The 22,429-nt window shown below is 37.3% G+C and overlaps 1 protein-coding gene across 3 annotated transcripts in view; it reads right to left on the bottom strand.

The window, feature by feature from the left end:
• TOX3 (TOX high mobility group box family member 3) overlaps nucleotides 1–22,429 on the bottom strand; it is a 104,175-nt gene that overhangs the window by 51,540 nt on the left and 30,206 nt on the right. The window contains exon 1 of one of the 3 annotated variants that reach the window (XM_087420269.1): nucleotides 965–8,735. The exons of the other annotated variants lie outside the window; for them this stretch is intronic. The gene's annotated coding sequence lies outside the window, so the exon portion shown is untranslated. Of the gene's footprint in view, nucleotides 1–964; nucleotides 8,736–22,429 lie in introns of those variants that run through there. 3 annotated transcript variants of the gene reach the window in all.

Below are 22,429 nucleotides of genomic sequence, written 5' to 3'. Positions count from 1 at the left end.
AAATGTCACAATGGAATTGCATCCCTTTTTGTTCTGAGTATTGGACACACTGGGTAGAATGTGGTAGGTGCTAAATGAATATTTCCTGCATAAATGAATCAATGACCCTGTGAGGTCATTAATAGTGTGATTTCCATCCTTAGAGATCTTTGGTTGGGGTTTCACATCAAAACTCAGAAGATAACATGTCAGTATGTTTCAACGTCCCATAATAATTTTTCTGAAGGTTTCTTGTCTCTCATGAAAGAAGGCACCCACGGCCACATGCCATGCTGTGCTCAGGGCCATATGCCATGTTGCCAGGAGCAACAGGAAGTTTGGCTTTTGAAGGACTCCAATCTGAACAGCTCTGATAGGGCCCCTTAACACCACAAAGGTTGACTTTGAAATATTACTCCTTCAGTTGTTCCTGGTTTTATAAATTAGACCTATTTCTCAAAATGGATCTGTACAATGAATTTTGGTATCAAATTACTTGGGCAATACCTTGAAAACTTTTTAATGGAGCTCTTGTGTTAGTAATTTTTAAAACTACAAAAAATATTCCTTAATTTTCCTTTTATGTAGACCATTCGTGAGCAACTGAATTTTCATATACTGTATCTGGGACCTAAAACAGATGGCCAACCAAAACTACGTCACCCTTCCCCTTCCCAACTGAGTCAGGGTCCAGATGTCACCAGGTGTTAATGGATATGACAAGAAAAATAAGAGGCCATATTTTTGCTTCTGAGGTGCAGAATGATGAAAAACATCTTCATATTTTTTCCTCAAGAGTAGACTCGAAATTTCAACTCCCAATTTTGTTTTCATGAGAGGCACAAGGTAGATCAGACAACCCAACTGTAAAAAAAAAAGTTCACCCCAGCTTTCGTTCTGAGAACAGTCAGATCAAAAGAATTTTTCTGAAGGCAAAGCAGGTGGGTTTTTCCCCTTTATACTTACAAGTGAAACAAACACGTACTTTGTACTTTCATTGAACACAGAACAAGTGGACAGAAACCAAGCTTCCCTCCGCTTCTGTGATACTCACACCTGCAAAGGACGACTTCTGTCCTGCAAAAGGAATGGGAGTCTGAAACCAGTGACTTCTAATTGCGGCAAAGGGAACAGGATCTCAGTAGCAATATTTCAAACAACTTATGCAGAATAATGTGCAAGGGAGAAAAAATGGAAGGTAATGTTAAGAAATATTTAACCTTGGGCACACTCACACGCCCACATGCACAGCCACCCTCTTCCTCTCAGAAACCAGCTCTTCAAAAGTGAGACCTACAATTTTTATTCAAGTGCAGCATGTCCATAAATTGGACCATAAAATGAAAGTAGTAATGGTGAGTTCCCAGGAGACGTTAAAAAATAAATGTATAAATAAACTACAGGGTGATGAAAAGCAATAAAGCACCCTTTATACTGAATATCATCTAAAGAGAATTACTCACTGGCGAGAATAAAGAGAGACCATTGGTTATAAATATTTGACAACCCTAAATACTCTCTTTTGTCCTTCCCAACCCCTCTTTTTCTCACAAGAAAATTCCCTCAGTGTCGTCTTTATTTTCATCCCAGTCCATCCCAGAATCTTCTTGAAAACTGTGCCTTGTTTAGAGAATGTCTTCTCATCCAAACACCCAGCACCTTTGCTCCCACCTCTTGAAACTCCACCTTTCCCACAAAGCCTCCCCCTTTTATTTGGAAGAAAGTGTGGTAATTATTTCCCAAACTCCTATCCATCTAAGCACATAATTACCCAGACAGCTCTTCAGTCATTCATTCACTCTTTACATTCAATGTCAATCCTTCAGATGCTTTTCCCTGTGGGCACATGCTCTTTAAACATTTATCTTCACCAATATTGAAAGGCTTGAATTTTATATCTTAGGAGAGCAGATATTTGCTTGCTGATAATCCAAAACTCCCCAACAACCCTTCCACCCACAATTTTCAGGATAATTTTATAATCGCTTCTTCCAACTCCCAAAAGAATCCTCTAATACTGGCGAAGGAATCTGCTTGTCATTTGTGGCAGTTACAGCTAATTATTCTCTACAAGCCAGGCTCCTCTTGCATAATACAGAACTACAGTCAGTCTCTAAACCCCTTGCATTTTGGTGGGGCCATGCAACCATCCCTCACCATTGCTCTCGCCAATGCAACAGGAGCGGAAACGATGTGCCTCACTTTGGGGCCAAAGCAGTTGAGAAGCAAGTGTGGCTTCTCTACCTTCTACTTCCTCTTCTATCCCAGCTGGATGTTGGCACTTAAAAAGAAGATGGCAGAGCCTCCACCAGCCTAGGTTCACCACCAGCCTTGAACTGTAGGTGAACGAGAAACTCACCTCTACATTTACCTCATTCTGCATTTGGGTCTATTTGTTACAGCTGTTAGGCCATTCTGACTGGGCCACCATCTCCTATCTACTCATTTCTACTTCTCGTATCTTTTGAGGCCATCTCAATGGTTCTACGTTACTTAGATCATTCTGTGTCCTTCAAATCTCTGATCAATTCCATCTCGCTAATAAAAACTTCCACCAAAAATCATCCTCTCAACACTTACTGTTTGTATTACATTCACTTGCCTCTGGTTACATCAATCTTTCACTCCCTCCATCAATAAATATTTATTCAATACTCTTATGTCAGATGTAAAGTTAGTTTCCCAACCTGATTATATGATACTGGAGGAGAAAGGAGTTTTTTTCAGTTTGCTTGCTTTCCTGTGACAAACGATCCACCTGTGTCATATGCCAGTGGGTACAAGAGTTTATGTCAAATGGCCAATAGGGTTTAATTAGCTTATTTGTGACAACACCCTCATCAGCACCATACAGGGAGGGGTGGTGAACAGATCACCCACGGAGAAGTTATTCTCCTAAAAATAGGCATACTGCCTGCTGTGGTTGAAAAGGGCATGGGTTTGCAGTCTGGGGGACATGGGTTCAAATCCTACCCACCAGCTGGGATTAAGTAGGTTCCTTAAATCCTCTAAGCTGCCACTTGCTGATCTACAGGACGGAGGTAATACTGATGCTGATCTTGCAGGATTCTTGTCCCTCAGCTGATAAGAGACGTGAAGAAACCCCTTCCACTTTTAAGACATCACAATATGGCCTTCAAAGGAGTCAAGAGTTCAGATGGTGCTTTTGGAAACGAAGAAGATCTTCCTGTCTCCTCAAAATGCAACTGCCAGACGCCTTACTTCTCTTCAAAATCCGTTTCTTCAGAAGATATGGAGAATAGCCGTATGACTATCCACTAATAAATATCAAATAATTTGCCAGCGAAAGGAAAGTAAGTACTCAAGTTACCACTCTGGACCAGCTTTTCCAAATCTTACCAGCTCTAAAACATCCAACAGATAGACCATGTTAATAGTAACATTTATTGGCATGTCAGTACATTTCACCTTGATCATAGCCCTACGAGGGAAGTATTATTGTCTCTCCTGGTTGCAGATGCAGCTGATTCTCAGAGGAGGTCAGTATCTTGTTCAAAAGTCACACAGTACCTGCACACGTGGTAGACACAGGATTTGAAGCCAATCTGTCTGATGGCAGATGGCGTGCTCTTAACGACCAATGCAGTGTTTATACACACTCCTGCCCTTCCAGAGCACAGCTGGCACAAAGACGATCTTCAAATTCTTGCAGCAAGGCACTTGATTCTGGAATTCCCCCCAAAGTTCATCTAGAAATTCTCCAAATTATCATGGCGGAAAGGCAAAAGATTATCTATAAATCTCTACTTCACTATAGTGAAACTTGAGTATTGTATTTTCTTCCATTTATTCTCACTAGAATTTTGGAAAGAGAAATTCTGAAAACAACCTCTACCCCATCATCAACAATTATCAAATGTTAATATGAACCACAGGCCAGTGCAAGGAGGCACAATATCCAGTCTTACTAGACGCTGTTCATAAAAGAGTATGGAATTCCACCTATAAGTTTCTCTCATTCTTTTCTAACCGAAGACTTAAAAGCCTACATAAAATAGTAACTGGGAGCTTAAAAAAACATGTAAAATACCATATAATCAAGATTGTTTAAATGTATAAAACTGTCAAGTAGATTATCCTTTATGCAATTCAAATGAGCCTCTGGGAGACAGAATTAACTGAGGGCAAACAAGAGCTTAACTTTAAAAGACAAAGAGTTGGCTTATATCAAGTTGACACTTCCAGATAAGATACTGTGTTATACCAGGTTATACTCGCAATAATAATTTTTGATTGGCATATCATTTGCCACTAACTACCACTTCGCTTTCACCGAGCACATGCAACATACTATAAACTGTTATGAAAGATGTCTTTGTATTGTTCAATATTTACAGGGTGCGTTATTTTATAAATGCTTGAGTTGGCATGAGTAAAAAAAAAAAGGCATTAAAACATTTCAGATCAAAACGATCTCCTTTGCCTTACAAAACAAGCACTTTCAAAGACAGGTGACAATTCTGTTGAGAAATTTTCACACCAAGGCGAAGTCAATGTTCAGCGGTAAAAACACAATTGCTCTGTTCAGCTGCACAAATAGATTTCTACATCGCCTCTATTTGCGTATTCCTGAATATCCTCTTTCAGACCCCACCTTTATGGGGAGCAAAATCAATTTTCTTTTGGACAAAAAAGGGAGATCTGGTCTAATGATTTTAATCTTTTAAATAAACATGAACTGAACTTGGAGCACAAGCTTTTCCCTTAAGAAAAGATCTTTGTTGTTCAGAAAGATCTCTTTCAACCCATGAACAGTTAATGCCGGCGACAGGCTAACCAGGAAAAAAATGGAAAATGCGTATTTATACCAATTCTTTTTAAAAGAAATAGCAAATGTTAAAAAATACACACACAAAGCCTGCAACCAAATTATCCTGCCCCCAATGCAGATTGATGTTGAGTTTAATTTTTGAAGCAAATTAGGTTCCCCAATTCAATTTTAAACAAATAGAAAATGAGAAACAGAAAACTATAACATAAAACTTTTATTGCTACTTTGCTAAAAAAGCACACTCATGTTTATGAAATAGAGTCTCCCTTAGCCTCAAAAGGGGAATTATTCTGAAATTCGGCAATGCTTCAGGATCCTCACAAATACAAGCCCAGTGCTGCTTTTCCAGGCCTGTTTCAGCCCTGCTAATAGTTATTGTTTGTACAACTGTAACTAAGTACATTACCAACCAGTTGTTCAATCTATATAAATTTAAGAAACACACATTGCCAAGGAGTGACTCATATATCAGTCTATTATATGCTACAGGGCTGACTGTATTAAACAAATCACTCTGCCTACAACTGAAGAATAGAAGCTATATACAGAGCAGAGGTTATTGTCTAATTTAAATCTTGGCTCGCTTCCCAGTGCTGTACAAGATTCCAATTTGTGGAAATGTTGCTCTTTGCTACTGCCAGAAAGGCTGCAGAAAATGGTATTGGGAGCATTCCAGAAATATGTCTGCAAAATGCCAATCAACAAGTCACTAAAGATTAACAGTATGACTGTACCAAATTAATTTAAATTATAGAAACATATGGCTAGGATATTTGCTTTGCACTTAAGACAACACCTACCTCACAAAGAGCTAGGTTTGTTTCACAGTATAAAATAATATCCCCAGGTTCAGATTCTTGCAAAATGTGAACATCAGCTAATAAATTGGGAGCTAGATGTCCTTGCAGAGCCAATCTCTCGAATGTTTAGGGTCTTACCTTTAATATATTCAAAACATATGGGAAAATACTTTTTTATTACAAGGTATTTTTCTCCCGCAAAGATACAAAGAAAAAATCAACATTATTCAGCGACTGAAAACAATTTGCTCTATACCATGAAGAAAATTCTAGCTTTATTGAGATTTGCCGTAGAACCCAGAGGATGATGCGATCTATTGCACATTATTCCCAATTCTAAAATATGATATTGGGCTAAGAATTTAATATACAGCCTGGAGAAATTCACCAATTATATGACCAAATCATGAAAATCAAAAGACAACACAATTTATACCCCGCCAGCTGCTCTCAACATATATTATATTCATGCTGCCTCCCCATTATTTTCATGGGAATCTTTAATATATACAATCATGTCATCAACCAAAAGGGGGGAATCAATGGCACTTCAAGCCGTAGTTATACATTAGTGTATGCTGTATTTCAACTGAATAGGAAGGGAACTGTTTTATGTTTCTCTCCACTGCATTTCTATTATTGCCTAGCTAATGGAAATACATCAAACAAATGTTCTACAAGAGCAATAAATATTAAAGTTGACCTATCCATCTGGGAGAAATGAGAACAATACTGCTCACTTTTAGCCCAAATATGACATTGATAAATGAAGCGATGAGATTCCACCACACTTTCAACAACCTGGGCTGGGAGGCCCTGCATGATCCTGATCCCAGCAATTTTCTTCATTCATCTTCATTAGGCAGTCACCTGACCTGCCTCCCAACATCCCTGTCAACTCAGAATCTTTGGGGGGCTTGTTGTACTTTCTAACAATGTAGTCTAAATGTGCTCTTCGTGTGTTTTTTTTTTTTTTTTTAAAGCCAGAAGAAGGCCTCAATGTGCATGAAAGAGGGTACAAACAATTCCTCTGGAAGAAAAGAGACATCAACTGTTACTCATGATTAAAAGGGAAACCTCAGTGTAAAACTGGTCCATGCAGCCTCCTGCTTGCCAGCGCCTCGCCCGGGGGGGCAGGGAAGGCCTCCGAGTGTGCGAACAAGCACTCGGCGAGCCATAAAAAGACCATTACATATTCAAATGAAGGATATACGCGGGGCCTTATCACAGATGTAGAAATGCTTTCCATTTCCTTCCTCAATCACAGTTTCAAGTGAGCTGGAACAAGAAAGGAGGCCATTCTTACTCGAACACAGTGAGCGAGTCTCATCACATTAGCAGTTTTACATCACAGACCCATTATTTTCTATTTCAACAGCATAATAAGAGAGGTGCTGATTTGATTATTCTCTAATAATGAAAATGAATACCAATGCAATATAAAATTGCTATTATAACACAAAGCTACTAATATGATTCACGAGACCCCCTGGAAATTAGGTTTTATAACTATGATCACAGGGGAAAAATTAGAAAGCCAGTAGGCAAGAATGGAATTAGGTGCTCCCATCCCGGTGTTAGCGATGCAGACAGCTGCTTGAAGGAAGCCAGGCGGCATTTACTTCCAAACGACACACAAAACCCAGTCCTTGTGAATTACCTGAGAGGTATTCCTTTAGTTTTTCTTCATGGCATGTGTTCCAAATACTCAAAATGTTAACTTAAAGCTGTGTTCGAGTGCAGTGTTAATGCAAGGCTTTCTGATTTTAAAAAAAAAAAAAAAAACAGAAATGAGAGAATGCTAGGGAAAGTATGAAGATCCTTCACTTCTGGAATCAGATTTTTAAGAACAGACTGATTCTAAAAATCCACAAAAACAAAACGATGAACTAAAATCGCCTGAGAGTTTTGGTCAAAGGGTCTCTGTTATCCTGGTCCCCCACCCCAAATAAAAGGATGTAAACCTCAAGGGTCTCTGTTATCCTGGTCCCCCACCCCAAATAAAAGGATGTAAACCTCATTGTGATTATTTCTAGACCAATCTCCTCCCTAGCAGTCTGGAAGGATCTAAGACCCACCTGAGGATTCTCTCAGCTGGCAGAGAGTACACACCTGGACTTGTGGGTCTACCGAGCTGAAAATATGCTTTCCCTATGGCTTCAAACATACCCCTGCCTGGACAGGTAGAAGGTGAGCAGAGAAGGTGTTGAACTACAACTCCAGCATCACCCCAAGTACGAGGTAGGCATTCAAGACCCTTCACAAGAGCTGTTCCCAAGCCAGTTCTCTGTCGGGTTCTGAGAGCGTACAAGATGTCTGAGACAAGCAGAAAACCATGGCAAGCATCAATCTTCGGCCTCAACACAAAAGCCACTGGCTCCAAAGTGACAACTGCGAATTTCTGCTTCCGACCCAATGTAAGAAGGGATACTTCTATGTAGGCCAGAATTTCTCCACCTCTGCAAAGACACGGCATTCTAGAACTGGAGAAGGGTTTGGTGATCGTGGTTTTCGTCTCCAATCGAAAGAGATTATGCTATATTTAAGAGATTTAAAAAAAAAAAAACAACTTACTAATGTTTAATTGGCAAAGGAAGCCAGACTGTATCAAATTTTAGTCTATATCTGCACGTTTCCTTTTTGTGTTTAAGCATCTCAGTTGTTGGAGGAAATGGCACTGTGACTTTAACAAAAACTAAGGAGTTTGTAAATAAAACAGGCATATCCCACGCACATCACCTCCTGGCACGGCCTTATAATCAACAAATCCCTGCTAATTGACCAGTATTGGTAGTACCTCATCAGCATTGATCATATGAACCAATAACATCACACAGGGATGTTTCACACATATTTTTGGAGAACACTAGAATGCTACCATGCTTCTCAAGCTAGGTACCAAAGGAGCATTTCCAAGAGCTGTGAGGGCTGATACCTATACTCCCAGATGATATCAATGGCTGATCTCCAAAACCCTCCAACCACTGTCACTGCATTTTGCTTTCTCACTTCCTTTTTAGAATAATGCTTATGCCGATGTGTCTTAATAATAACAGTTAATATTACTGAGCACCTTCTGTAAGCCTGGCGTTATGCAAATCACTTCCCATTAATTATCTAACTTATCCTTCACAACAACCTTATAAAGTAGAAATTGTCACAAAATCTAAGACATCACTGATTGTAAGACACAGTTAATAATAATAATAATAATACCATATTTCATTGGTAGTATTCATTCATATTTCATTTCATTCATTTTTCACATTTAACATGTTTGTAGTTACATGTGAAAAAATGTGTCTTAGTCAATAAAATATGGTATTATTATTATTGCTATCCTCATTATAGCAAAGGAAACAGCTCAAAGAGGTTAAGTAACTTGGCCACAATCACACAGCAAGAAAGCCTGGACTCAAACAAAGAATGATTTGATTCTGAAATCTTAAATTCTGAATAAGTAGTTTTCAATTATTTTTTATTACACACCTCTACTAAAAGTGTTCATATAAATAATAACAGTTAATACTTTCATATTACTTACCATGGTGCTAAGCATAGTTCAAAGCTCTTTCCATATGTTAATAACTCATTAATTCCTCACAACAATCTATGAGACAGGTACTATCACTATACCCATTCTACAGAGAAACAAATTGAGGACCTTGGCCAAGGCCACATGATGATACAGACAATCAGGCTCCTGAGTCCACACTCTTAGGCCACTGTATTATCTCTCTAAAAACATGGGCATCCCCACCCCCGATACATGTAGGTTTATTTATTTATAAATTATATACACTATTACTACCATTCTGATTTATTATGCATATTTCAAAACATGTCAAAAATTGTGATAAAAAAGAATAATAGAAAACATAAACATATTTACTAATATTTTATTCTCCAATCCTAAAGGTCACTTCCTGAGCCATGTGGGCCATACTGGGGACAATACTGCCCTAAGCCACTAATCTAGACACATTCCTTTTGATAACCCTCCCTATCTAGAGTGATCTCTAAGTGATAACCATGCCCCCAACTAAGGCTCCCTCTAGTTCCTTCCTGGAGTAGCAAGGACTCTCCTCATCATGCTGTAATTACTTGAGGGAAGGGAGTAACAGAAAAGGGAAGAAGGATATATCACAGTTTCCCGTCATTTGAGCCCCTACCAAACAAAACCTGTGCAGTGTCAATAAGGGAGAAAGTGGCCAGACCTTCCCAAGTGGCTTAACAATGTGTGGTTTTCTGGAACACTGCAACTCCATTTTTTCCTGCAAGTTCCTTCCAACCCTACAATAAGACAAACAGCTAAGCATTTCCTGAGTCCCTACTGTTTGCCAGCCCTGGTACAGTACCAGGAACAAAAAAGTCAAAGCTGCAGCCATTCAAGAACAAGATTCCAAAGTAAAAAGCTGGAGGAAAATCTAACATGGGTGGAAAACGCCACCTTCTTCCATGCTTCAAGTTGAATTCTCATTTCTAAAATATCTCCTCTGTATATTAGCCAGAAAGCCAGTTTCCAGCAATAAACGTTATGCAGGTCAAACCTCAAATATAACTTTGAACAAAACTAAGAGCAGAGGAAGTATTTTACAATTATTACAAAATATTTTTTGAGGGACTAACCTAAGAATTCCATAATATCCTAATGAAAGCTGAACTTCAGTAACTCAGTTTGTGAGAATTTTAAACATTGTCAAACAAGACTGCTTCTTGCATTAAGTATTACATTGGCTTGCTGGCATAATACTAACAATAACAATAACAATGCATTTTCACATGTTACTTTAAATCAGGGGTCAGCAAACTTTTTCTTAAAGGACCAGATAGTAAATATTTTAGGCTCGGTGTGCATCCGGTCTCTGTTGCAATTACTCAGCTCTGCTATAGAAGTTGCAACCATAGAATATAGGCAGTACCTAAATGAATGAGCGTGGCTGTGTGTCAATAAAACTTTATTTACAAAAACATGGGCCCATGGGCCATAGTTTGCTGACCCCTGGTTTAAATTAATATTTGTATCTACTTTAGTTTTTTTAAAGATTCATGTGAATCTTTAAAAAAGTGAATATGCACAAAGCATAACCCTACTACCCACTCCATCACAACCACCACTATAACTTACTTCTAGCTGGCCTCATCACCCAGGACCATGCCCACATCAGGAGGTACTCATACTGAATGAATGAGCAAATGAAAGAGATGAAAAGAGGGAGGGAGACGGCAAAATTTTACCTTAGTTTCCAAATTAAAGTATAACCTGAATCTTCTAAGGTTTTACATAAGAGAAAGGCAACAGAAAGTAATAGTTAATATTTAAACTATCTTGATAGGTTTTCTAGAGAAAATTCTATATAATTTGTTTTTCTCCAACTCCCAAAGAATAAGAAGTAAAAAGAGCTGTTATTTTAAATATTACTTGAACCAAAGGATGCGTTTATGGGAACAACACACATACTGTAAATTAACCAGTTTCAATGCGATAAAACCATACTCGAAGAACAAGTGTGTCAGATAATTACACATCACTCCAAAGCCTGCATTACTGTTGTTTTTAAAATCAAGTAGTCACATTCTGGTATTTGTTCTCCAACAGAATCACTACTTTCATATTCACTACAGCATGAGATGAGATATTTAATAAATAATAGGTCATGAAAATCCAGGGGTTAAGTAGTTTCTTTTAGCAAAATTGAACATGAGGGCAGCATATGCCAACCATTCCTAGTTGTGCAACAATTTTTGTTGTTGGGAAGGATGAAAAGGCCCAGTATATTCCCTGAAGAAACTCACGTTCTCAAATGAAGTGAATAAGAAATGTCTGCGTGTGAGGGCCCCACATAAACACATTAGTTGGAGAGCATGGCCATGGCTACATTCTCTCCTGCTCACATGACATTTCAAAGCACAGGTGAGATTCAAAGAATGTGGTTTGTTTCACTGATGGGTTAAAGCAGGCTCTTAAAGACCTACTGGGATGGACAAGTAAAGGATCAAACATGAGAGACAGAAAGACAGGACGAGGGACTGGATCTAGGGAAATGGAGAATGGAGATGAAAGAATCCAATAGAACAGCAGTGCCTGGTGATGTATTACAAGGAGAGAAACTCTTAAAGAAGCGAGATAGTGATGATCAGGTAAGGAGAGGAACACATGGGAAAGAAAAAGCCTGGCTAGGAATCCCTGAATGTTCCCATTCCACTACTTTAAGTTATTCATGCAGTTAAGATATAAGGATAAATTTATGCCACCAATAATTCTGATTTTATTAACCTCTCATTTGAACAATCATAATCATCTGGCTAATCCATTTCTTCAGAGGGATTCTTTGCTTGCTTGTTTCTTTAGCTATAATAAACTTGGAATGCCAGGGTCTCCAAACTAAGCATTAAAGAAATGGATTAACAATTTGGAAGCACAGGAATAACTGCAGATTATGCTAGACAATATAACTAGATTGGGTTTTCATGAAGCTGATGGCTGGATTTTGCCACAAAAATCATTCACAGCTTTGGGGTCCAGAGAATGGCCTCAGGGATAAGCCCTAAGTTCCTCCTGGAGAACGCAAAATAGTCAAAATCACACTTAACTAGCTAATAATTTTATATCACCATAAGAATTAAGGATCTCCAGGAAAGTCTCAGTTTTCAACTAAACCTATCTGAAACCTCCATGATGAGTTTTATTAACTTAGCCCTGAATTGACACTCCTAGTCAAAGTTACAATCATTGTAGAAGGGTCTCAATATTAAACTCTAAGGGTATTTTATCTCCATCCAACAATTTTGGGAGTGGTGCAACTAAAACTCTTCTCAAGCTAAAAACAATGCACAAAGAGCTCTTGGTTTCAAGTCTCACTAGGCACATGCCTGAAACACACAAATGCTCAAGGTCCATTACCCATACACCCAAAGTCTAGCTACCAAAAGACAAGGACAAATAGAACAGATAAAGAGGAGCCCTTTCCCCAATTGGTAGAAGCCAAGTCCAAGGTGAAGAAAGAGGATAAACAAAAAGGTCAACAACCTCTCATAGGTAAGAATTCAAAACACAGTCACCAGTGCCTTCATCTCAACCCAACCCACCAAGCAATGTATCCGATTGGACTGTAGACAGATTAGAGACTGCTTATAAAAGGGCTGCAGTGCACAACTCAAGGGCCTCTGGATTCTTGGCCCTTCTTTTACAGAAGGGGGGTTTCTGGACAGTGGTATAACCACAGGGGCATGGCGGCCAGCCCCCTACCATAAGATGTTCATCACCACAAGTATACTGGTCAGGTTCATACAGTAATTAGGACCCTTTAAGAGCTTCAGGCAAGGTACAGGTAAGAAGAGTCTTTTTTGTGGGGGGAGGGAATTGTTGGGGAGGCCTCCAACAGTGATACACCACTCATAATCATTTTAAAGATTCAAAAACAAGATTAATCACATATTAAAGTTCTCCTCCTTAGAACTCTGACTTTCCTTAGAATGTCCCTCTAAATCTACCTCCTCTAAGAAACACATCATTTATAATGCAGTATTGTTTGTGCCAAATTCTCAAAGGAGGTTATCATGGAGGCTAATGGATTTAAGTAGCTGGAAACCGTGATTAGAGTCACCACAGAGATCTGAATTCTGCTTGAACTGTTCAAAGCTTCCAACAAAGTGGTCGTTGATTCTCAAGGTGATGAGACCCATATAGCTCATATTTAATGTTAAAATGTGTGGCACCCCACTTTTTTAACTGGGGTACACAGACACTTAGGATATATATAAAAATTTTTCAAAGTTACAGAATGAAGTTGATAAGTTTCCCAGATAATCAATTTTACTCAAAGAATGGGAGGAGAGAGGGAGTCGTGACTTTTGTATTACAGCAAACATGGAGATACTACGTAAAAGAATGCAAAATCTGCATTAAAAAAATACAACAAGAGACTTTAAATAATTGCTGCAAGCTAAGCGACTCTGAAGAATATGAGTTCTCCACCTTCTTTGCCACCAGGGGTGCTTCTGTGATAGTTTAGGAAAGTGAACCCAAAAGGAACCACTGGAGTCTTCACTTCAACATTTATGCTTAACTGCCTGCACATATTTTAGAAAGCAAAGTAAGCCACAAACAAGGGAAGAAATATTTAGTGAAATATTTAGTAAAATATTATGTCAAAAACATTTTTTAAGGAAAATGATATAAAAATACTCAATTATTTCCATATTAATGGAGCAAAAGAATGCCATAGATAACCCAAGATATCAGTTAGTCCAGAACTGGTACTAAAGTCCAGAAGTCATGCATTATGAAATACATTAGATAATTTTTACAGTTTATCTATGATCTTAATTATATTTTACTAGGGTCAAAACTATCCTTTTTTTTTCCTTTTTGGGACCTAAATTACATTATTTGAAAATAATGACTTCCAATCATGTTGGGTGGCAGAAGAAAGCCCAGGAGGGAGTAAAACTAATTCAGATGACTCGGCTTTATTACAACTAAGCTATGGAGTTTGCAGAACTATAACAACATTATGAAAGAATTTCAAGTTTGTTACTGAATCTGTTTAATATTTGATCAAAAATACTGAGCACTTTTGACTAAGCACTGTAAGCAAAGAAATGTGCTATCACAGCAGAACTCCTATAAGTTTCCATTACATAAGAAGTTTCCCTTTGATTTAATTGGGGAATTAATTAATCATACAAATATCTAGAGACATTATGAAGACTGATTTGGAGGAGATGTCTAACATAGACACATTCTGGGTGGGAGTGTGAATCTGGAAAACAGTTCAACATTACCTAGTCAAGCACATACCCTACCCTAAAACCCATGAGTTTCACTCCTAAGCAAACACAGGAGAGGAACTCTTGCATGTCGCACTGGGGTACAGATGCAAGGATGTCCGCAGGGATACTGTTCATAATAGCAGAACGTTGGTAACAAATTCAAACGTCCAGTGACAGAAATGGGATAGTCATGCCATGGAATAGTATACAGCAGTGAAGACAAAAGGACAGCCATATGCATCAACGTAGATGAATATCACAAAAATAATGAGGGGAAAAAGCAAGTCAGAAAAGAAAATGTACAGTATAATTCCATTTATTAAAGAGATCATAAATATGCAAAACTAAATATATTGTTGAGGGATGATTAGATGTATGGAAAAACTATAAAGAAAAACAAGGGAATGATAAATGTAAAATTCAGGAAAGTCACTACCTCTGGGGCTGGAGATGGAGGGAGTTGCAAGTGAGAAGGACACACAGGGGGCCTCAAAATTACTGATAACTTTAAGTTGGGTGTTGGGTACATAGATGATCATTTTATTATTCTTCTTTAAACATGCTCATTAGTTATACTCTTGTATGTAAAATATATTTTGTAATTTAAATTCACATGTACAGTTATACATACGTATATATTATACATATAACAAGAGGTTTAAAATGCAATAAAAGAGTAAATAAGCTCAAATCTCTGGCAAATTAACAATCAAAAGATGATTGTTATTGATAAAGTAATTCAAAAAGAAGCGTTAAAATAGTTCCAGAAATCCTGGTTGTTGCAATGTTCTTTCAACCCAGGATAATAAAGTTTAGGAAAGTTCCACTTTGTGTATCTTTCTTTTAAGCTGCAAATATGAATAAATGTTCACTTGGAATTGTCTCTCTAACTATGCTTGAAGCTAATCTTGCAAATAAAGCTATTTATATAGCCTCATCATTGGTTTGAACGCTTATCACTGCAGTTTTATTACAAAGAACGTCTAAAAGATTTCTTTCCAAGCTAAGAAAAACCAGTACTATAATAAGGTATTTTACATTAGTGGGTAAAAATACTCCTTTTAGAGAACATAATATAATTAGTTTCTATTCCAAGTCTGCCAGTGTGCACTGTTAACCTCTCACAACTATACATGAACCTTTTAATTAGTATGTTATCTTTGGTGCAATTAAAAACTTGTACCTCATGTTATAGGCAAATTAAAGTTTTCCCACTAAAGCCAAATTCTTCAGTGTAGTTCTAAAAGTGTTTTGCTATTTAAATGAAATTTTAACACTCAGACCTCTTACTCCCAAAACACATAAGCCATTTTTTCTAAGCTAGACAGCTTTTCACTATCAACATTCTTTCAAATATTTTACCTAAGACAGAGAATCTCATATTAAATTCAATTTCACACTTGCCAATCACACACACCCACTCACAATTCCTCCAGATGATACAATGTGGCCTAATGTGTACGTGTATGTACATATAATGCTTAAATACATATAAACACATTAACTGCTAGGTATTGGTTAAAACAAACAGACTTTTAGCATACCATCTTATTATACATTGAACATAATGATTGATATTAGCAGTTCTACTAATATAATTAACATTTAAATTTGAATTGGCAAGTCCAAAGTCTAAGATCCACAGCAGTTGCTCTCAAGCTATAATGCAGAGTCATGGTATTTGTAAGATGAATGTAAACGGACCCCCAGTCCCACCCCTTCCAGAAACCAGAGATATCTGCTGCCAGTAACGGCAAGGCAGGAGCTTCTAAGTACAAAATCAGCTATAATCCTCCAATCCTGGAAACCTACCCCCTCTCCATATACCTCAAAAAATATCTGTTGCATTTTTAAGAACAAAGATATAAGCCTTAGTAAAAATGATGCCATTTACAAGATAAAATGCAAGGTTCTTTATTACCTATCTTTCCCCTTTCTCTTATGACAAGCATGGATAATCTCAAAATATTTGTGTCAATAAAGCGATTACCACAAAGTGATGGACAAGACATAAAGATTAAAGAAGAGAAAGGAATAAAAGTTAGGATGCGGGCCTTAAAAATCTAGAGTAGGTATGTTGAGCAGAAATATACCCCCCAAATTTAGAACAGAACAAAATAAAAATGGATTTTCAGTAATGCTGGATTTAAATTGGAAGTAGCTACTTGAACACATGACCTTAACAAAAAAATGCTGGATTTAAATTGGAAGTAGCTACTTGAACACATGACCTTAACAAAAAATTATCTTTTCAGCTCTCTCCCTAAAATGACCTAATGGTAGAGTCATTCCTTTCTTCCAAAGGCACTTGAATGGAACAGCATCCAAATTCTAGACTCTAATATTATTCTCTACTAAAAGGAATCAGAGCTCCTTTGAGGATAGCTGATTCCAAGTATTGGGACAAGAGAAAATCAAGATCAAGTGGGACTTCTTGTGGTTCTCAGAAAAGAAAAATGCTTTTAGGATTGTCTAGGGGTAACATTGAGGACCAAGGAAGAACCTTAAAGAAATTCCTATAGGTCAAGCTGTGACCATCCGAGCATCAACATGAGAATAAGAATCATAATTAATCAGAACAAGTGCATCCAATAAAGAGCCCTGAGTTCAGGACGCTAAAATAGAAAAGTTAGTGTAAAGTATACCAAAAAAGGTATTTGTAATACAAAAGAAGAGTGAGTATGAGAAGATATCTTAAAATAAATTTTAAGAGGTGGTGAAGTATTCACCGATTTGGATGTTCTGTTTCTCCTATTAAGCATGTGCTTCTTTATAAAGCACAGCTCTGCATTTTTCATTATGTGTGTTTGTAGGAAAGAACGAATACGGGAACTCTGAGTAACCCAAATAGTTCCAGAAAAGTAAGAACTATTCCGAGAAAACATGAAGGATAGCAGCAACCATTGGCAACGTGACTCTTAAGGTCTCAAGAAGTTTGAGAACTATTAGTCCACGCTCTAATGACCTGAAAATTCAGTGTACTTAAAAAAAAAATTCTTCAGTGTAAAATCATGTTTGACTTTATAGTTTCAAAGAATGCTTAAACCCAAGCAATATAGCGAATGTCTAACGGGAAAAATTCAGAACTCCTGAGGGAAGAAGCATGACACAGTGGAGAAGTGAACTTGGAATTAGATATTCCAGGTTCAAGCAACATTTTAACTATTTCTCAATTTTAGAAATGTTACTACCCCTCATACCTCCCTCCCAGAGTAATCAAGAGGATCAAATGCGAGATAATATATGTAAAGTGACAATCCCTGTGGCTTGTATTTGATTGTATTTGCTGGTTCATCTTTAAGATGGTTTGGCCATGAAAAGAATAAGGTATTTTTTATTACCACACCCCAGAAATCAGGACACATTCTGGAAAAGACACAGAAATATTGGCTCCAATTGATTTTCTTTCAACTGAATCAAAGGGATAAAAATTTGCCTCAGAAATAGTTACCAAAATGGCAAGAAGGTTTTTAAAGGGAAAACCACAAAGCTAGGGGACTGTGTTCAATCCTCTCAAAATGATTCCAACCCAAAAGGCTCTATAACCCAGCACTTTATTCCAGGAATATTCCAACCTTCTTGAGGCTCTGTTTTCTATTTACCCAGAGGATAGTTACTGCTCAATACATCCAGTTATGCAACAAACATCATTTTTATTATTACATCCCAGGTACTATTCTATGTGCTTAAGATGCAGCTAGCAACAAAAGAGACCACAGTCCCTGCCCCTGACAAGTGGGGATAGAGACAGATGACAATAAATAAGAACTTCACATAAAGAAAATAAAATATTATGTTGCTTAAAAAGACTTGGAAGAAGGATACTTTTTGAGAGGCGGAACAGGAAAGGCTTCTCGGAGGAGGTGACATTTTGAGCTGAGACATAAACGATGAGAAGGAGCCAGCGTTACCATGAGCTGGGGACAGCATTCTTTGCAGAAGAAAGAACACGTGGAAAAGCCCTGAGTTAGGAATGTGCCTGGCATGTTAAAAAAAAAAGAAAAGAAAAGAAAGAAAAAGGAAAAAAGAAAGCTAAGATAGCTTACGCAAAATGAACGCCTGGGAGTATTATGACTTGAGTTTGGACGGGAAGGAAGGGACTAGAGAACATGAAGTGAGCAAGGTAAGCAAAAAGAATAAATAATACCACTCTTAACATCCAAAAATTGATCAATTTTCTTTCCGCAATTCCAAAAACTATGTCTATACGTAGTATCACATTGTGTACTACAGCAGTGGATCACAAGGAAAGAATGGCTATAATGCACACTGGCAGCAACTGATTCTTCTGGGGGCTTGAGAAAAAAGAGGAGGAGATACCGACACAAAAGGCTGAATAAATCACAGCCTTTCCTAAAGGACACTAGTGAGGACATAGGCTGGAGAAAAGGTTCTCCACTGTCACTCACGGCCACTGAGAGCCATCACCAACAGTGGCACCATCTTCCAATCAGAAATACAATGTTGCCTGTGTTCTAGACACATTTTGTGTTATAACAGGAGATGTATGGTTTATTCATCACAAAGACGATAAAATAACCATGTCCTCCTTGTATATTCAATATATAGAAATGTCTAGGACCAAAGCCCATGCTTCCCAAACGCTCATACAACTAGAACTGCAATTGCAGGGTAAAGGCATGAGCAAAAATTAGAGAAGCCTAGATGAGGCAGAAACTGAAAATACACCCAAAACTGTTTCTTTCATAGTTAAAATGGGATAGTAAATGCAAAGCTCCCAGCCGAGTGCCTAGGACCCTGTGAGTGCTCAGTAAATGTTAGCTCCTTTCCAAAATAAAACTGACATGATTTTTCCTTGTTGCTTCTACTCTAGTTCTAAAACTAAAACTCTACTGAGTAAAAGCAGAGTGACCTAGAATTGGGAAGGAAAGGCCAATCTAAAATGGAGAATTTTTAAAATAAGGGGAAGTTTACTACTTATTTGGCTCATTAAAACACTTAAAAGGAGGGCAGGGAATTTACATATATTTTTCTACATGCCTTACACACATTAAACCTTACAATGGACCTAATAATTTTCTGAAGAAATCATGGTTTAGAAATATTAAATAATGTAAACAAAGGCACAGAGCTAATAAATGGCAATGAGGCAGTCAAACAGACAGTTATTAGGCTCCAAATCCATGTTTTTCCACTATATCAGACTGCCCCTCAATTATACAAGTTTAACAAATTCCAAATTACTGGGACCTAAATAGATATCTTGCTTATTAAACATTGTATGCCTTCTCTTGTGTTTCTGGATGTCATTTCAGCCATAAATCAAGAGCCAATGCTTAGAATTTAACTCCATGTGACTGGTTTTGAGCAAGGTCCCAACTGGTACTTCACCACTAAACTACTCCTAGCACACTTCATCCATCTTTGGAACAGCCATTTAAAAACAAGGAAAATAGGTCTTGTTTTCTTGGTATGGTTGTAAAAGCTGAGATAAGAACAGGTCTAGCAAGAACCAGAAATAGACAGAAGGCTTGCGAAGACTGTGGGAGGATGAGTATATTGGAAGAAGATCAGTAGGCTGAGAATCTAAGAAGAGGTGTTTATATGGGAGACAGAAATCACCTTGGAGGAAGAGCCAAGCCCTAGAAGAAGAGAAAGAGCATGTAACTTTATAAAAGAGCTAACTTCATAAAAGGACCCAAGAGAATACAAGTCCCATGAGAGCAGAGCTCTGGTCTGTCTTGTTTTGTAGATACTCAACAGGTAATTGCTGAATGAATAAATGAAGCACATGGATAACTTAAAAGCATAGCTATGAAGGGTTTACCAAAAATGTTTTAAGTGGGGAGAGGCATGCCTGTGCCCCTGTCCTTGGTCCTGAATAATTGTGTTTGGCTAGATATGGTTTCCTAAGTCGAGTTCACTGGTGTCCAAATTCTACTAGTTCTTTCTTCTTTGTTGGAATTTTCATCTTTATGAAATAAAAAAGAGAGTCTGATTTTTTGGGCTGCAGGACAAATCGTTCTGCGATTCTGTTCTGAGTTTGTATAGCTGACTGCATGTACTTTCAACAGTTCTATCATGCTTGACACTTATAAATATTTTCCCTACTCCCTTTGGGAAGTTGGGCGTTATGTGTTTCTCATCCTCCTGTGATGTTATACTTTGGTTTAAAAATAACAGTCATTATCACTCAATTATTCAGTGATCAAGTGTAACACCAGGTGCAAACAAAAGTTCTGACAACACTAAAACATGCCCTTGTTACTGCAGAGGATTTAAGAGCTTGGCATTTATGAAGCTAGAGATCATGTTACTCTCTAAATTTGAAGAAGGTAAAACAGAAGAACAGTATAAGCTGATTTTTTTTTTCTTTTTGCCATTTTTCTTGGTATTAAGGATACCTATACGAAAATATGTTACTTAGCTTTCCATTTTCTTCACTGTTCTCATTGGTATAATCAACATCTAGAATGTTTTTTTTTATTTTAATTATCTTTACAATCAATCCTGTGGACCAATAACTCTAAAATATCAACAGCACAATCACTTTAAATTTTCTTTTCTTTCTCATTTATAATCATGTGTGTATGTGTGTGAATCTGTACACACACACATATAAATCAAATACACACACATATATATTTGTAAATAAAACAAACAAAGAAAACTCAAAGAACTATGCATTTCAGAACAGAAATGAATTTGAGCTCTTCTGGCCCAAAGTCCTGACACTGCAGATGATCTCAAATGAAAAGAATTTACAAATTTCAAACAGCTATCCAACATGGTCATGCATATAATACTTAACAAAATCAACCAAACAAAGATTAACATTAACATATTTAGATTAAAAAATCATCTCATTTAATATTTTTTATCAATTTTCAAATTTCACAAGTTAGGTCTATACAGCCCCATAGACCTAACACTGTAAAAGAAAAATTACAATACTTTCTCCATATAGAAATAGATATATAAATGAAAATTAATTGCAGGAGAAAGGGATCTGGATGTATCACTTAGACGCTTTTAGAAAAATCTATCTCATTCATCAGCAACAAGGAAGGAGAAAAGTTGGCAATAGAGCTAATTAAACTTACTTTCTAAGTAGTCATGAGTCGCTTAACAACAGGGATATGTTCGAAGAAATGTGTCCTTAGGCAGTTTTGTCATTGTGCAAACATCACAGCGTGTACTTACACAAACCTAGACAGTATAGCCCACTATACACCTAGGCTATATGGTACTAATCTTATGGGATCCCATCATATATGCAGTCCACCACGGACCGAAATATGGTTAAGCAATGCATGACTAACAAATAATTTGGGACATTTAATAATCTTTCACTATAATTGATAACTTTTTACTCAAATTTCTGACATTTCCTCTTTCTGATAATGACTCAACATTACCAAAATTTGGCACAAGATTGAAAAAAATAAAACACATATGCTAGCCATAAAGGTTTACCAATATGGATATATCTAAACATTTACATACTTTCTGGTTTAACTTAGTTGCCTTAAACATATACGCATATCATAAACATCACGTAGACAGAGAGCAGATCAGTGGTTGGGGGTAAGATGTGCAAAGGGGCACAAGGAAACTTTCTGAAGTGATGGAAATGTTCTATTATCATGGTGGTGGTTGTTCACCACTATCATATTTATCAAAACTTATCAAACTGTACACTCAAAATTGGCAAATTTTATTGTATGTAAATTATACCTCAATAAATCCGACCAAAAAAAAACCCACCCCAAACCTTGATGTACCATGACATCTAAGAATAACTTCTTTGGAGTATCTACCTATGACATCATGTACACACAAATATTAATTATGACCCAACATAATACAACAAAGAATGCATAAACTAAATAGTGTTCTCCTGTAAAACTACACACACACTATATGGGAAGAAATAATACGTGCAAAATTAGGTTAGACACCATAATACAGAACAGAAAATGGACTTCTTATCCCCTGCCCTGACTACCCCTTACCGATGCTGAGTCTAATTTAGGGCAGAATTGGGAGAATTCCCGGGGTTATCTTAACTCACTTCCTCTAGATACCACCACTCAAAGATTCCCTTGGTTCCCGGACACTT

Source organism: Ceratotherium simum, chromosome 30 (genome assembly GCF_057802395.1).
Source record: "Ceratotherium simum simum isolate JZ-2026a chromosome 30, ASM5780239v1, whole genome shotgun sequence".
NCBI classification, from domain to species: domain Eukaryota; kingdom Metazoa; phylum Chordata; class Mammalia; order Perissodactyla; family Rhinocerotidae; genus Ceratotherium; species Ceratotherium simum.
Note: the sequence above shows the minus strand (reverse complement) of the source record. Positions and strands in the feature narration are given on the sequence as shown.